This window comes from Lytechinus variegatus, chromosome 16, assembly GCF_018143015.1.
Source record: "Lytechinus variegatus isolate NC3 chromosome 16, Lvar_3.0, whole genome shotgun sequence".
Classification (NCBI taxonomy): Eukaryota; Metazoa; Echinodermata; class Echinoidea; order Temnopleuroida; family Toxopneustidae; genus Lytechinus; species Lytechinus variegatus.
This window is the reverse complement of record NC_054755.1, coordinates 9,621,577-9,638,987: the sequence shown is the minus strand read 5'-3', so window position 1 is coordinate 9,638,987 and position 17,411 is coordinate 9,621,577. Positions and strand designations below refer to the sequence as shown.

General features: G+C 36.8%; 1 protein-coding gene across 4 annotated transcripts in view; it reads right to left on the bottom strand.

Moving 5' to 3' along the window:
• Window positions 1–17,411, bottom strand: part of LOC121429767 (diacylglycerol kinase delta-like) — a 76,830-nt gene that overhangs the window by 51,913 nt on the left and 7,506 nt on the right. Inside the window, exon 1 of one of the 4 annotated variants that reach the window (XM_041626976.1) lies at window positions 10,348–10,595. The exons of the other annotated variants lie outside the window; for them this stretch is intronic. The gene's annotated coding sequence lies outside the window, so the exon portion shown is untranslated. Of the gene's footprint in view, window positions 1–10,347; window positions 10,596–17,411 lie in introns of those variants that run through there. 4 annotated transcript variants of the gene reach the window in all.

Here is a 17,411-nt window from a genome sequence, read left to right as displayed (position 1 = left end):
GTTGGAGAATTCATAAGATGCCTAAAAGTGTGTGGGCCGTTGGATGTTAGGTGTAATATACACCTTGACGAATATTCAACGGTCTGAGATGCGTCAAGAATGACCTTGTACTCGGACATTTTGTAGATGAAAACTTGAAAACCATGTTAAGCCATTCAGTGGCTTATTAGAAGGAAATAATGCTTTCAGTGATGAAAATTTAGAAACATGATTAACAAATAGGTTAAACACAACAGGATACTCAACTGAAGGGAAAGGAGGTGAAGAAGAAGAGGGAAAACAGGAGAAAGAAAAACATTAATGAAGAAATATGTAAAGGAGGATGGATAGCAGGATAGGAAAGAATAACAAGTGGAATGCCTCTGGCCGTCTCACCTGCATCACGCGGTTCAATATAGCAGCAGTGCTGACTATGAATACTACTCTAACTCGCACAAGATGTTCAGTGATACATGGTTACTCTTATGTCCAAGTTTAATGAACTAGACCACTTTTTATGAACTAGACCAATAAACTTACAGAGATATGATGGTTATTCAACAAAAAACCCCAACATGGCCAAAGTTCATTGACCTTACATGACCTTTGACCTTGATCATGTGACCTGAAACTCGCACAGGATGTTCAGTGATACTTGATTACTCTTATGTACAAGTTTCATGAATCAGATCCATAAACATTCAAAGTTATGATGGTAATTCAACAGATACACCCAATTCGGCCAAAGTTCATTGACCTTTGACCTTGGTCATGTGACCTGAAATGAGCACAGGATGTTCAGTGATACTTGATTACTCTAATGTCCAAGTTCAATGAACTAGACCAATAAACTTTCAAAGTTATGATGGTAATTCAACAGATACCCCCGATTCGGCCAAAGTTCATTGACCCTAAATGACCTTTGACCTTAATCCTGAGACCTGAAACTTGCACAAAATGTTCAGTGATGCTTGATTACTATTATGTCCAAGTTTCATTAATCAGATCCATAAACTTTCAAAGTTATCATGGGAATTCAACAGATATCCCCAATTCGGCCAAAGTTCATTGACCCTAAATGACCTTTGACCTTGGTCATGTGACGTGAAACTCATGCAGGATGTTCAGTGATACTTGATTAACCTTATGTCCAAGTTTCATGAACTAGGTCCATATATTTTCTAAGTTATGATGACATTTCAAAAACTTAACCTCAGGTTAAGATTTCGATGTTGATTCCTCCAACATGGTCTAAGTTCATTGACCCTAAATGACCTTTGACCTTGGTCATGTGACATGAAACTCTAATAGGATGTTCAGTAATACTTGATTAACCTTATGGCCAAGTTTTATGAACTAGGTCCATATACTTTCTAAGTTATGACATCATTTAAAAAACTTAACCTCAGGTTAAGATTTGATGTTGACGCCGCCGTCGGAAAAGCGGCGCCTATAGTCTCACTTTGCTTCGCAGGTGAGACAAAAACTGAACAAAGAGAAAAGATGAGATAAAGAAGAAAAAAATAGAAGGAAAGGAAAAAAAAAGACAATATAAGTGAAGAAAAAAAAACTACGGAATAACATCAGAAAAAATATCAAATTGATGCAGAACTTACAAACAAGAGGAAAGGAAGGAAAAGAAAAATATGAGGTTTAGAGGATATAAAATCACTCGGAAGTACATCGTCCAACACGCCCAACCCTTTCCAAGACAACAAAATCCAATTTATGCCATTTACGATTAGTTTCCCTGGCAACTACTATTAAGCGTAAGACCCCCAAGGGGCACCATTAGAGCTGGTTAAATTATGCTATCAATTCAAACTGGAAGTACCATACTGGAAACCGACTGGTAGATGAGGTTGAGGAATACATTCAGGAAGAAAACCTGACAGGATGATACTTAGGGAAGTACTTATTCTGGATTTCATTCCCCGAATGGCTACTGGGGGAAAGGGACATTAAGAACAGGAAGCCGAATCAACAGTATGTGCTCCCTCGATCTCTAAAAGCACCGCCGCATTTTGCCACCAAATTTTTCATTTCCTTTTCCGCACTCCGATCAGCAAACAATAACATTTTGGGACAATAGCACAACATAGAAGGACATCGGGATCCAACAGTCACTGACAGGTCACGTTGGCGGCAAATTTAGAAAACGAGATCAAAAGCAGGTGCGTGGATTACCCTGAAATCCTCATAAAATAATTGACGTGATAAGGGTTGGGATGGGAGAAGGGGCACTCACTTAGGCAAGTCTGCATCCCATATGCTGAGTCTCTTCCAGGGTTCATCCGAGGGCCACTTCAAAGCCTTTCAAACGTCATTGTCATGCTAGAAATTGACTTGAAGCGAATTGAGGCTTCTGATAAGTTGCGATGTCTGGTTCCAGATTGGGGTGGATACCCTGTCAAAATCATTCTGTTTCCTAAATTGTTGCCTAAAATGTTGCCTAAATTGCTCGGCTGAGGTAAATGAAAGTTAGATTCCTTCATCAGGACCATTGTACGTCTAACTGATCTGACTCCAGATTTGGAAAACTATACAGAAATAGAAAGAAATTTGTAGGGGAGCCACAGTCCTGCAAAAACATGATGCAGGACTGCACAGTGTGGCCAAGTGGTCTAAATTGCTTGACTGGACACATGAAGATCTGGGGTTCAAATCCAAGCCTAGCCCTACCGAAATTTAAGCGTGCCGCTTGCTAGTAACCAGCATGCGACTAGCAGGGCGCTCGCTTAATAAGCGAGTGCATGCTAGCGAACAGTCCCTGCTCGCTAAAAGATCGCTTAACTATTACTCTGCACGCATATCACACGCTTATTAAGCTAGCCGCATGCTAGTTACTAGCATGCCGCAAGCTTGCGCAAGCTAGTCGCACGCTTCCCGCAAGCTTGGAAATTTCTGTAGGGGTATGCACTTATTCCCATGAGCAAAGCATTTCATCTACATTTAGTAGTGACCTTCACATCTTTTCAATGGTAATATGACATGTTGGTCAAAGATAAAAATATAAAGCAAAACAAAAAGCCCCAAACACAGGTACACGTGAACACTGTTTTGTATTCCTCAATAAAAGAAAGACCACATAACATCATTATGTTTATTTTTACTTGGTCTAGAAGTAGTCGGTCTACTTCCTAAATAGCCTAATACCACATTGGCAAGACCCAATTGGTCTTATTGCCATTTGGTCTATACTAGACACAGTCTAATATCCACTTAGTCTAATGCCCAGATGGTCAAAACTTTATATACTGAAATTTTATTCATCAACACTCCATCTACTCACATAGGCTAAGTGGTGCTAGACCATATGGTAAATGGGCTAGATCATAAATGGCGATTAGATGCAGATAAACTGGTAGTAGACAAACTAATATTAGACCATATGGTAGGGACAAATGGAAAGAAGACAAAGCCAAGGTGGACCAATCGGCAATTTATCCCTCATCATTATAAGATACAGTACACAGAGTGAATGACCAGTGACAGCACACTATCTCACCTGCTCACCGCGGCATGACCCCTGAAAGAAAACACCCATCCCATTAGAAGATCCGAAGAAGATATGATATGATTTGGGGAGGAGTCCATAAGCCTCCGCATCTCTGGCTTGATTAGGGGCCTAAATCTGGCATTATCAGTGGACTATCGGCCTGGGCGGCTGACCGGGCAGTACTGAGTGCAATTACCTACTTAATGCATTGATATCTGAGGGTGATAGCAACTCTTATGCGCCTGGTCATGGGGGAGTGATATTGGGTAGGCCAAATGATGGAGGGGGGGGGGGGGCGAGGGGGGAGGTGGAAGGATACCTAGACAATTCATGTGGTATCCACAGGACTGTGATAACTTTTTCATTTGCATTTTATAAATTACACATTTTATATTTCTCTGTTTATTCTAATTGACTTGTCTTTGGGGAGGATAGCTTAAGCCAAACTTGAAGCCTAACAAAGATGTTTCTAAGTTTCAAGTTTATATAAAATAACCCTTATCCCAGATTCGAATCTTCTCATTTCAGTGAACTTAAATTCACATCACAACCTTAACCATAACCCTACACTAATCACATCCAGTGCAATTATTTCAGGAGAAAATGCCATTTAAGTGGTAGAAAGTAGAATGTTTAAAAGGAAAAGAGTGCAAATAGGTTGTAACATCTAAGATGGACAAGGAATGGTAGATTATGATATATTCTGATATTCTAGGCATTCCCTAATGGTATACACCACCGGTGTTGAAACTACACCAGTCTAATTTAGATGTTGACATTGCTGGCTTTCCATAGTTATGATTGATAGGATCGATTGTATCTCTGTGTAAGATGGGGCCCAGATCATACACATTAATCAATGCAATCAATCATAGACATTAGCCCAGTGATCAATCAGCTTAAAGGTCAAGTCCACCTCAGAAAAATGTTTATTTGAATCAATAGAGAAAAATCAGACAAGCACAATGCTGAAAATTTCATCAAAATCGGATGCAAATAAGAAAGTTATGACATTTCAAAGTTTCGCTTATTTTCAACAAAATAGTTATATGAACGAGCCAGTTACATCCAAATGAGAGAGTCGATGATGTCACTCACTCACTATTTCTTTTGTTTTTTATTTTTTGAATTGTACAATATTTCAATTTTTACGAATTGACGATTAGGACCTCCTTGTCTGAAGCACAAAATGTTAAAATAATGGAATTCCACGTGTTCAGGGAGGAATGAAACTTCATTTCACATGACAATGATGAGAAAATAACAATATTTCATATTTCATATAATAATATACAAAAGAAATAGTGAGTGAGTGATGTCATCAATTCTCTCATTTGGATGTAACTGGCTCGTTCATATAACTATTTTGTTGAAAATAAGCGAAACTTTAAAATTCCATAACTTTCTTATTTTACATCTGATTTTGATGAAAGTTTCAGTGTTATGCTTGTTGAATTTTTCTCCTTTTATTCAAATCAAGTTTTTGTTGGGGTGGACTTGTCCTTTAAAGGTAAATGCTAGTTTTGGTAACGATATCAAAATGAGTTCGTACAGAATCCAATGAAATGACCACCAAAATGTATGTGCCAAAGAATTATGGAAGAAATTGTGTAATTGCTGAGAAATCAGCAAATAAGCACAGGATTCGGGTAGAGCGTCGGGGCCCCGACATTCAAGGCAATAATTATACACTGTCCCACGTGCGCTTATCTGTGTTGGGGATCTTCAGTCTGAACATTTTTCAGCGTAGATTTCAAGATTTCACAAAGTTCAGTTTATGTGACTGTACCAGATCTAGATCCTCGATGATATACTGACAATTAAGCCTGGTTTTACAGACTTTCTCATGAAATCAGTGTTTACTGCAACGACTGGAATTTCTCTTTAATGTTACAGGCCCCACCAAAGTATTAGTGCAATTTTCAACAGTATCACAATAGAAAAAGGGAAGAAGGAAAAGACAATCAAGGGGGAACCAGGACAAAAGTCAAGAATACAATAAAAGTACAGCATCCTTTTGTCTCTCAGCGGACGATATAACTTTAATTGCTTGCCAAGGCCTACTGGGAGAAAGTGCACGCAAGAAGGGGATTGCACCCTTATTATTATTCAACACCACTTTTTATCTCCCGTAGCGTGGGCGATGAAAGGCAATTAGCAGATTTGATAAGAAGGATGGTAATTAAACTAGCAGTAGGAAGCTCCCTGGAGAATCAACGGCAAAAGGTCATGACTGCTTTAGAGCAAGAAAGCCACAATGGCATATAATAGAACATGAATTAGTGCTTTTTTGCTCTGAATGCATCTAGATCCACAATTATCATAGTATAATTGGAACCAATACTTTTCATCATTTGTAATTGTATTTCCCCACGTGTAGGCCAAACAGATAGGTCAAGAGGAATGGGATCTGGGGGGTGTTTCACAAAGATTTAAGTATGACTTAAGTCGCACTTAAATGTCGACGCGTACATGATATGCGACGCGCAATCTTATTGATCAATACGCAGTAGTGCGCGTCCTCTTGGCATGATCTGACCAATGCTGTCATGCCTTTTATACTGCGCGCAACTAGACATCTAAGTGCGACTCTAAGTCATACTTAAATCTTTGTGAAACACCCCCTGGTATACCCTTCACAAATATTCCCCCCCCCATTATTTCTTATCAATCAATAGAAAAGCTTCATGAAAATTCAATTGATGACAAAGAAATCCAACATTACATTCTCAAATACATTTCCTCAGTATATATCACCCTATCAACTTTTAAAAGAATTATAATACAAGCAAGAATATATGAAAGAAGTTTCAAAATGAAAGTGGTTTAAACCGTCTTCTCGGTTGCTTTACAAAACAATAAGAGCAACAGATTCTGGTCTTTAATCTGCATTTCTTCAGTTACATCCACTTTGTGTATGAAAAGGCTAAAGGATGTTCTAATAATGGTCTAAACATGATACCATTATTGTGGGAAATGAGTAAATAACCATCAGAGTGATTGCATGATTGAACAAATATATCATGTGTCAAAAGGTTCATGTAAAAATGATCTAGATATAGGATATGGTGATAGTAACCTTGATTTTTAAGACTTTCTCATGAAATAATTTTTGGTGCAACAACAGGGACCAAGCTTAAAAGGGCTGCTGTGAATTCTTGCCAAAGATTTGTTTCTGAAAAGGGACAATGTGAAGTTTGGGCCTTTTGATTTTGCTCTGAATGGGGGTAATGCGATGCTCGGGCCTAATATTTTTCTCTGAGGGGGAGTAATGCGATGTTCCAGCCTTATATTTTTCTCTGAACTGGATAATGCAATGTTCTGGCCTAATATTTGACTCTGAACGGGGAAAATGTGAAGTTTGATCCTTAAGGTCACCACACACCTACGACTGGTCTGCGACCCAATATCAGAATAAAATGTAATAGAATTTGATGCTTATATTGAGACTTGTAATATACATGTACACTGTGTAGTGTTCTAAATCATCGTACGAATACCTATGTTCAAATCTGTGAATATGCCATCATCCTTCTTAGAATAAAAGCCAATTTAGCATCTAGTCGTAATGATGTCATAGCAGTCGTACAATTGGCAATGATTTGCAACTAATTTGGCCTGCACTTCAAAATAAAGGCTTGCAATCTTTCAAAATCGTTATATTAGTATACTTTCAATTAATTTTAACCTCAAATAAAATGATTTGTTCCATTCACATTTTTAGAAAATGAGCAAAATGCGATTTGTCCCAAATTGGATCGCGAACAGTCAGAAGGTGTACAGTGCCCTTTAGATTTAGCTCTGAACAGGAATAATGTGAAGATTTCCATCAACTTGGAGGCGACATGAGATAAAACATTCATATGCCTTCATGGCTTTTGACACCCGGGACATGATTCTACGAGTGAATAATACATGATTTCTTCGAGCATGAAATATCCAAGAAAATCCTGAATAATTTTGCAAGCTCTTTAGGGAGCTTAGCATGGGTGAAAAGGTCAGAAATCATGCATCGTTGTTCTATTCTCGAGAAGATGCACAATTACACGCACCGATTACCACGGGCAGTTCACAACCAATGTGAAATCGTGTGTCAATGAAAAGAGGTTAATCTCTGCTTTCACCCTCCTTGAATGATTACAGTCCCATCAATACCTTTTAGTGCTGTCTAAAAGTTTCACCTACAATTGAGCTTTTACAGGTTATGAATTTTTACTTTTTTGTAAAAGCCAAAGTCTGAAAAAGGAAGTAAAAAGTTTTATGTTTCAAATACAAGAATTCATGCTGCCATTTTTTATTGTGGGGAATAGAAAAAGACTTAAACCTTCTTTCAAGTGCATCATGACCCCACCCCCACTTAACTCTTTCTCACGTCCATCTCTTTTACCCCTCTCTTTCTCTGTCTAAATCCCTCTGTCTTTCTCTCCCCCCCTATCTCTCTATTTTTTCTCCCCCTCCCTCCATTCCAACTCTTTCTCTCCCCCTCCCCCTTGCTCTCTCTCTCTCATCAATTATTTATTTGTGCCTGGAAAACAAATGTCTTGAAATGCCATCAAGATTAATATTTATGTACCAGAATCAGCAAACCATGACCTGGCATGCGCCTAAGGCCACCTCCGCCTGATCTCAGTACTGTATAATTAACGACCCTATCGTATAATTAACGGACACGCTGAGATGATCTGAAACCACATCCCCAACAGATGACGTTTTTCATGATATCCAATGCTTAAACATGACAACGTGAAATTCAATTGGATAACAAAACCCCAATTAAACCTGTTTAAAGAGACACTTGCCATTGTGTATCCTCTCTTAACCAATGGCACAGGGAATAGAGAAAATTGAAAACGTTTGCAGGAAAAGACACCTGGCACTTAGCAGTAATAGTCAAGAGATCAACTGTCAGTCTGATAAAGATTTGGTGACACTTCCCTGAAACCATGACGACATCGTTACCTTACATGAACCACGGATCAAGAGTGGATACGTAATTCAACCACCTCACGAATAAAAGGGATAACAGTCTTCCATGAACTGCATGACAAAAATAGATTCAAATGTCCTCAAAACTTAAGTCGTATCACCTTGATCCTGAAAGATAAACTCAAGTTGTCGTTACCAACGGAGTGGGGCAAAATGACCATGATGTGTTTGTTCACATAAAAATTATGTTATGTTTCTTAACTGTTTTCCTATTACTTTGATCAAATTATCAAACTATTTAATGGTAAATATGTCAAAGTGGAATGATCACCTGAACTTTTAACTAAAATGCTTAGCATGCACACAATATTTCTTTTTTAGTATGCAAATTAATGGTGACGATATATCAGACATGCAGCTGATGACGTCTTACCCATTATAAATGTAGATTAAGAATTCTATCAACGCTTACAATGCTAATAAAATCATTTTTTTAAAATAGCAACTCTATCTTATTCAGGATATCATTTGGTACTAGAGAGCAACCTAGGCATGCTCGGAGTTCATTCTATGACTCTCGATTGACAACTAAAACAAATTCCAAAAATTCATTTCCATCCGTTCAAAAAATAAGGACTGTTGTGGTGGAGACGGAGGGACAGGTGCATCATCCGTTGCTATTTGGTGTCCTCCGGATCGCATCTCCAGGGATAAGATGGAGGAATGCCCATCACACGACTCCATATTTAAATATACATCTTATGGTATACGTGCCCATGTGCTGAAGAAATAGACACTGTTTTTTTGCAAGCATCAGCATCGATGAACTTGCCTCTTCGTAAAATTTATCGCCGCCTCTAAGTGCTTCGCAAGAACAGATCCTAGCAACAGTCCTCACAAATCAATCCGTATGGTAATTGGAATCTGATAGAGAATTGCCACATAGAATATTGGGTAATAAATACCGGTTTACACAGTAAAAAGTACATCTAGGTATGGCCCAACTGCTGTGTTAGTTACTTTGTGGGTTTTATGGAATCGACGTCTCCTGCTTTTATGAAGGAATGAGTGATGGAACGTATCACCGCATTTATCACGGGCAGCAAGCGGTTTACGGCGTAAACAGGACAGTAAATTCCTTTTTCGCCAGAGCCTCTACCAATCCATTACTTCACATAAAAATTAAGAGTTTTTATGTCCACTGTTTGCATGAATTTCTTGGGGAAAACAATCCTTGAAATACTCTGGGAAAGAAATGAAATTGACATTTGTTATGAAAATTCAGAATGTCAGGCGGAAGATGGAACAAGAATAAAACAATGCCATATGCTCCACTTTTATAAGGTTTAAGCACACAAACATGACTGCATGATATTTAATCGCAGCTGTCTTTGCCATAATTTTTGTTTGCCTGAAAATCCTAGATACGTGTATAACACCTGATTTACAGTCGCTTAAATTGCCCAGATAAATTAAAAAAGTCTGATCATAGAAAGTGCTCAATGCTATTATAATAAAAATAAATATCTTTTTCCAGGCAGAATATGATTTATTGTTCACTACCTGGGAGAGAAAGAAATAAATTAAGGAAGATATTTGCGAGTGTAGTCTTAAAATAGAAGTGAGGAGATAAACTTTCATTATTTTACAACAAATTAATGAAAGCGATAAGTGATACAAATCTAGTTTTTTTTAGAGACATTAATGTAATTCATAAAAAACTATAAGACAAAGATTAAGTTATTAGTGATAATAATAATAACAATAATATAGGCAGAGTTCTTGTACAACATATATCACGTTATTAGAAAAAAAGGGACCTATGCACTTCCAAAGGACTAAAAACTAAAGGCCCAGCTTCAGCACTGTATCCCTTCTGCACTCCACAGAGCACCTGTGTGCTAAATATATTTCACCCTGGCCTTAATTGACCAAATACTTACTTTAAGGCATAAAAATCACAAAGCAAAAGACAGTATTCCAGTATAATTCCTTCATAGATATCCTTGTCCTCTCTTGAAAAATAAAGTTGTTGCATTTCCTCAAAATGCAATTGCCAATATGAAGGTCTACAGAACTGCATATACAGCTTCACCAAAAAGCCCATACCCCACGCAGCGCACAGGAGACAAGTCAATTCCCCAGTCAGGACCTCCCTCCGCTTGCCAATTATGTCCAGCGCATTAGGATCTTGTTATAACTAATACCTAATTCCTGCCATGACGGGTAGGAATTTTTAATTTCGTTAATGCACCTTTGATTCACAAAGGCCCTCGTGAGGGGACTTTGAGGGATGAGATGGCTGGGGAATTAGCAAGATTAAAGTCTCTATCTGTGGTGTTTTCACACCAGAGGTAGACTGTAATTAGGCTAATTAAACTGCAGATCGTGCTTGGGTGTCATCCATCATTTTCATATGGGAGAAAATAAATGTTCACTCTGACTCATTTCATGTCAGCCTGCATGGAATACCATCATGGTTCAAAAGCTCATATACTGGCAAATTGGGGCAAAATTATTATGAATAAGGATATATTTTCTAAATCAGTTCATTCCAAGTACATTTTTTTTATAAATCCCACTTACAACTACAAGGGCACATTTTTTCTTCAAATTTAGCCCACGGCAGGGTTATGCTTTAATTCAACATTGAAGTTATAACAGGGGGGGGGGGATTCTAGTCACTTCTTTTCCCACAATTCTAAAGTGCTTCACTGCATTATTGTGCTTTTAAATCTCAAATTATTGAGATATTTGTTAGTTAAATATATGTTTTAATGAGTACAGACAGAATATCATAAGTTATTTTAGCATCATATTACATACATGTGCACAATGAAAGGATCCAAGGCTGTGAAATGCAGCTCATATTCTTCTTAAAGATACCAGCTAGGGTCCCTTGCACTCTCCAAGATACATTTCACAAAAACTAATACTGTCATCATCACCAACTCATCGAAATGTGAATATGTCCGTCATATTCTCATTAGGGCTTAATAGTCCCGATCGACTGCCATTGTTGCAAGATATTGGCGTTATATCGAGGCAATCATCCGCAAGGGGAGACTTCAAGGCGGTCCAGCCAACCACAGGAAAGGGTGTTAATTTCATTTTAATTGCACAGGATACGGGAGGTTGTGTCGGGATCGTTGCGCATGCAGGATATGGAAGAAGGTTATATCATCTCTGTAATAACATATTGGCAATTATGTTTTGATGAAGTTTTTTTTTAGGGTTAAATGACCTTATGGGATAATGAAGAAAAGAGGAATAATCAAGGAGCGTGGGAGTGTACAAAGAAAGTATGGAAATGAAGAGAGTGGATGGGAAAGTATAAAGAGAGCGGATATAACCAACAAAAGGATGTGGAGAAGTCAAAGATGTACATGTATGAAGTTAATTTAGTATGTTATAAGGTCAGAGTGAGCATTTGTAAACAATCATGTACTAATGAAAGAATAGGTGATAGCTAAGCCTGGCTAAAACTTTGTTACATGGTCTGTAATGTGCAGTATGTTTCATGAACTTCGTCCATATACTTTTCAAGTTATGATGACATTTCAAAAACTTAACCTTAGGTTAGGATTTCGATATTGACTCCCCCAACATGGTTCATTGACCCTAAATGACCTTTGACCTTGGTCATGTGACCTGAAACCAAGGCAGGATGTTCAGTAATACTTGATTACCCTAAGTTATGTCCAAGTTTCATGAACTAGGTCCATATACTTTCTAAGTTATGATGTCATTTCAAAACCTTAACCTTAGGTTAAGATTTGATGTTGATGCCGCCGCCAGCCGGAAAATCGGCGCCTGTAGTCTCGCTCCGAGACAACAAAAAGTGAGTTGTCAATGAAAGAATTTCTTACCCATTAGAACTATATGACATTTTTTTTGGCTGTTTGGATTTGATTAATATCTCACAGTAATGTTTTTCTTTAAATTGAAAATAGTTTTTTGAGCACTTGCTTCACATACAGCATTCAGTAATTGGATATTAGAAAGCTACTGACAGAGATTCACATCCTGAATTTTTAGCAAATTTCATGCTTGAGAAGGTTTTTACGATAAACAAGACAAAAATATTCAATATGTGCATTCTATTCACATCCTGAATTTTCAGTAAATTCCATACTTGTGAAGGTTTTTACTATAAACAAGACAAAAATATGCAGAAATGTGTATTCTATTTGATTGGCCAATCACATAGGGCACCCAAATCAAATTAAATTCAGTAGAGGAAAAACATAAATTTATTTGATAAAAACACATATTTAGTTCACATCTTTCACACCATATCAGTTTTGGGGCACATGTATTAATACCATGAAATGGAAAAGGGACATGCACTTTTCGGGGGGGGGGGGGTACCATGTAGCTGAAGATATGCTTTAATGCAGAAACTGAATAAACAGTGCGTCTCATAATTATTTTCACAAGAAATGAGAAGCATAACATGAAAATAAACAAAAAATAAAGATACCATTCTCCTTTTACAACATCATCCCATCCTCTAGGAGTAATCAGAATTCATATAAGCAACATGGGATCTGTTAGACTGGTCTTGATCCCTCATTACATGAAGAAAAAAGAATCCAGTATGATTGTTCTTTTTCTTTTTGAGAGAGAGAGAGAGATATCCACCTCTAATTAATCATCTTGCGACTATATTCTCATACTCATACAATGATGGGCTGAATTAAGGTTGTTGAAGCTATAGATTTTTTTTAAGAAATCTATTTTGACAATTTCTAATTTCATTCATTGTCAGATAAAATGAGGAGATAATCATACAAAAACTCGAAATGTGCAAGAAGAACTATAAAAACCTAGTCTACACTTTGATATAAAAAAACGTCTGAAGTTACTATGAACAAGCACGCCCCCCAAAAAATAATACTTGAATAAAAAAATAATGAATAAATGAATATATAAATGAATGAATAAATGAATGAGTAAAAATAAATAAACAAATAAAATAAATATATGAGCTAACCGGGAGCATGTAACTCATTGAAATTGCATGGAAAATTGCACGGGAGCTCAGGTGATTTTGACCTCAAAATGCTTATAAGAGCCCTGGGAAATACATTACAAGCCCCTGAAAATTCCCAATCCCCAGTAGGTAATTGTGAAGAGTAGCCCTCAGAAAATAAAAATAATATTTTTTGCCTGATTGAATTTCCAAAAACTGTTAAAAAAGAGTTGACATTGTTATAATGTAAGCCACAAAACAGGCAGGGGGGGTTGGTGTCAAAACTTAACAAATCTAAAATATAGTGGAATAACCCATATACAATTGTAATATAGCAGGTTTTCTTTAATATTCATTAAAGTGGCTCATTTTGAAAAAAGAAATGCGATATCCATCAAGATTTTTTTTCTTTAATACGTCTCGATTTTCAACATCATGAGCATGAATACAGATTAGAAAATTATAGCGGTAGTATGGGAGGAAAATGTATTGATTCTGAAAGCTGATATATTTCCAATTTGAAATATTTGGTTTGGGAATACAAAAGGGAAAACCCCCCTTTTAATAGGGAGGGAAGTAATGCAAAGGGTCAGGATGTAGTTCATACTAGTAATGTCAGGAGGGGGGGGTTCTTAAAATGTAGGGGATTTTTTTTTCAAACAGCAAGGTTCTTCACTCCATTTGTCTACACTCTAAAATTTGACTAGTTTATGAAGGAAAAGGAGTATGACTAACAAGGTTGATAAAAATGTACTGAATTCTGGTCAAAATGACTAATTCTAGAAAGTTTATCCAGTGACACCAATAATTCACTCTTCTGTACAAAAAAGAGAAAAGAATACAGAAAAAGGAAAAGAAAAGAAAACAAATAAAGAAAAAAGGAAAAAGGCAAAGGAAAAAGGCAAAGGAAAAAGGCAAAGAAAAAAGAAATAGAAAAAAAGAAAGAAACAGACGGAAAAAGGGGAAAATGGAAAAGAGGAAAAGAAAAAAAAAGAACAGAGAATAATTGAAGGTGAAAGAAGCTATATTCATCCTTTTAAAGAAAGAAAAGCAAAAAAAAAAGCAGTGGAAAAAATAATCATTGCTTGACTGGTTTCCAGCCAAACCAAACAAGAAGAAGTCTGGCTAAATTGACTTTATTCTACTAAAAACCGTCAGATTTTGACAAATTGTTTTGATTTAATCACTAGGTCAAAGAGGCACCAGCACAATTTTAGTTAAAATTTACCATCTCCCTCTTTGTCTCTTCGGCTTGTTCTTTCTACCTCCCTCCATCACTCTCTCTCTCTCTATCCCTTTCCTCTTGCCCCCCTCTCCAATATTTCCTTATCTCCAACCCCATGACCGTATTCTAGAAACTTATTTTGACTAGATCACAAGGGCAGTTGCACTATTTAAATCATAGTTGAAATCCTTCTCCCACCCCCTCTCTTTCTTCTCATTTTTAATCTCATTAAATGTGTCCTTAAATACTCCCACCTCAATGATTATTAGGCGAACTTAAAAAAATAGTAATATATAATAACATACTACATTGAACCAAGATGAAAAAGCTCATTTGAAGAAATACTGGAGGCATTTGAAAAACATTGTTCTCATGACAAATTAAACATGAAAACAGAAAGACATGCATGCTCCCATTTTTTTAAGGACAAACGGAAGACTTCACTGTGATATACTTTATTTCTAATCATTTTTGATAGGAAAGAGGGATCTCATCCTACCCCCCCCCCCCCCATGAATCACGTACATTTTCCTTTGAATAAACTTGGACTTAGTTATGAAACACACCATGGCTCAATGTAAAAAATACAATAAAATTTTAAGTAGATCTAAATTTTTGGTATAGGGTCAATAATGTGAGTTTATACTGCACATCATCTGAAATAAGAAATTAAGAAAAAATCTAGTTACATTTGAGACTCTGTCAATACTTAAAATTTGAATTTATAAGATAATGAGTACCCTAGATTCATTTTTTATGTCCACGGTTTTATCCACTTTCTTGTGAAATCAGTGCTTACTGCTAGTTCTTTCATTTATCTTCAATATTTCTTGTTTCCAACCTAAAAAAATCTGAACCAATTCTGCAAAATCATAACATCCTTTCTTCTCTCGCCCCAAAACCAATCAAGGCATTTTTTCTTGTATCCACATGGATGTTCAATTCAACAGTGTTTTCCTCAATAACCATCTCAACTATCACAAGAGATGTATCCCTAAATCTCGTTAGAAGCCGGAAACTAATTAAGGCTTTATCTTTCATTGCCTGTAATGAGGTGCAGATTGCAGTGAGTGAATGGATGTGAGGTATAGAAGTCAGAATTATTTCTAATGGTTTGGCTGTGTCCATTCGGAGTGACAACCTTTCCTTTTCATTTTTTATCGTGATTTTATTCAGGCAATCAAATGCTTTTGTGACTGGAAAGGATATTTTTACTCCAAACTGCTTTTCAAATCATTTAGAAGGGGACCTGAAAATCCCTGACCCCACCCCCCCCCCCCCCCGGTATGTTATAAGGTGTACAGGGAAAATTTTGATTTTTGGGCCTTCTTTTCATATTTTATTTATTTATTTATCCATTTATTTATTCAGTCATTCATTTATTCATTTATCTTTATTTATTTTTTTTTAATTCATTTATTCATTTACTTATTCATGCACGTTCACAATGTACAATTTAAAAGAATGCACAGATAATATATAAATATAAGTTCTATAATAATTTGGAATCAATCAATATGAAATCAGTGGCAACTCTACCATACCCATATTTCTTTGTTCATGTCCGTCCTCCCCCCCCCCCCCCTCTCTCTCCCTCTCATGTCCGCCGTTCATATTAATCATGGATTATTATTGAAATGGGTGCACCTTGCAGGGAATAATTTTGCTTTACAAATTTGAATAGCATTTTTGGTCGTAAGAGAAACGCTCTCAATTTAGTAATGTACAGTCCTATGTAAAAATATGGTATACAATAGACTTCATGCCTAGCAGTCTTTAAATAATGTGGAGCAAATTGCGATGCGATACCAGGAAAATTATTCCCTGTCTTGCATCATAGGTGAAGTCAAGGGTAACTCTACACTGTTAATAAACACTGTTTTCAAAACTTATTAAGACAAGTTGTTGACAACATAAACTGTACAGCGAAATGTCAAAACAACTTAATTATTGAACAACAGTTTCTCAGCGTAGGGTAAACTTATTTGTCGAAGACCCCAGAAGGGACAGGCAATGCGAAAAGGTCATTGTATTTACCACCTGGCAGTAATTTCCATATGATGTATCATACTAATTAGTATATAATAAATACATACTACGTATATACCAATTCTGATGTCACAAAGCAAGTATTACTTGTTTTTTGTTATGACGTCACAACAAAGTGATGCCAGTGTCTGCTGTCAGAAGGGTTGAATGGTGGATATTCACCAGGGAGCTCACTACGGTGGAAAGCATTAGCTTTTAGACAAGGCATCATGACTTGGCAATAACTTCGTCAAGGAATGCCTGAAGCATCACTAGTGGTCGAAGAAGAGGGCTGGTGAAACCCAAGTGGATGCAAGATCGAGCGACTTCAGTCATCAGTGGATGGCTCGTTCACCCGGGTTGGAGTGACTATTCTTTACTTAGTCACTCAGTTTCTGAAATACATGTCTCAAATTTCTCAAGATTCAGCGTCAAATATGTATAATGATGTATTTAGATTAAATATGATTGTTCATCTTTTCTTTCTTTCTTCTCTCCCTTTCTCAAACTACTTTTTTGGAGCGCTAAGAGGCTGAACTGTAATACTTACGCTATAATTAAAAAATTGAGTATTATTATTATTATTATTATCATTGTGTCATATCAGACACAGGGCTTTGTCTAAAGCCTACAAAAAGCATTTCGGTTCTGCATTAGCAATTTCTCAAACTGCTTCAAGACAGTTATTTGCCAATAACAGCCTCCAAGTATGACCACAACTCGATTTTCATCTTTAATGTTCGATTATCCCTTATCAATTATAAACTAATCTCTTTCAA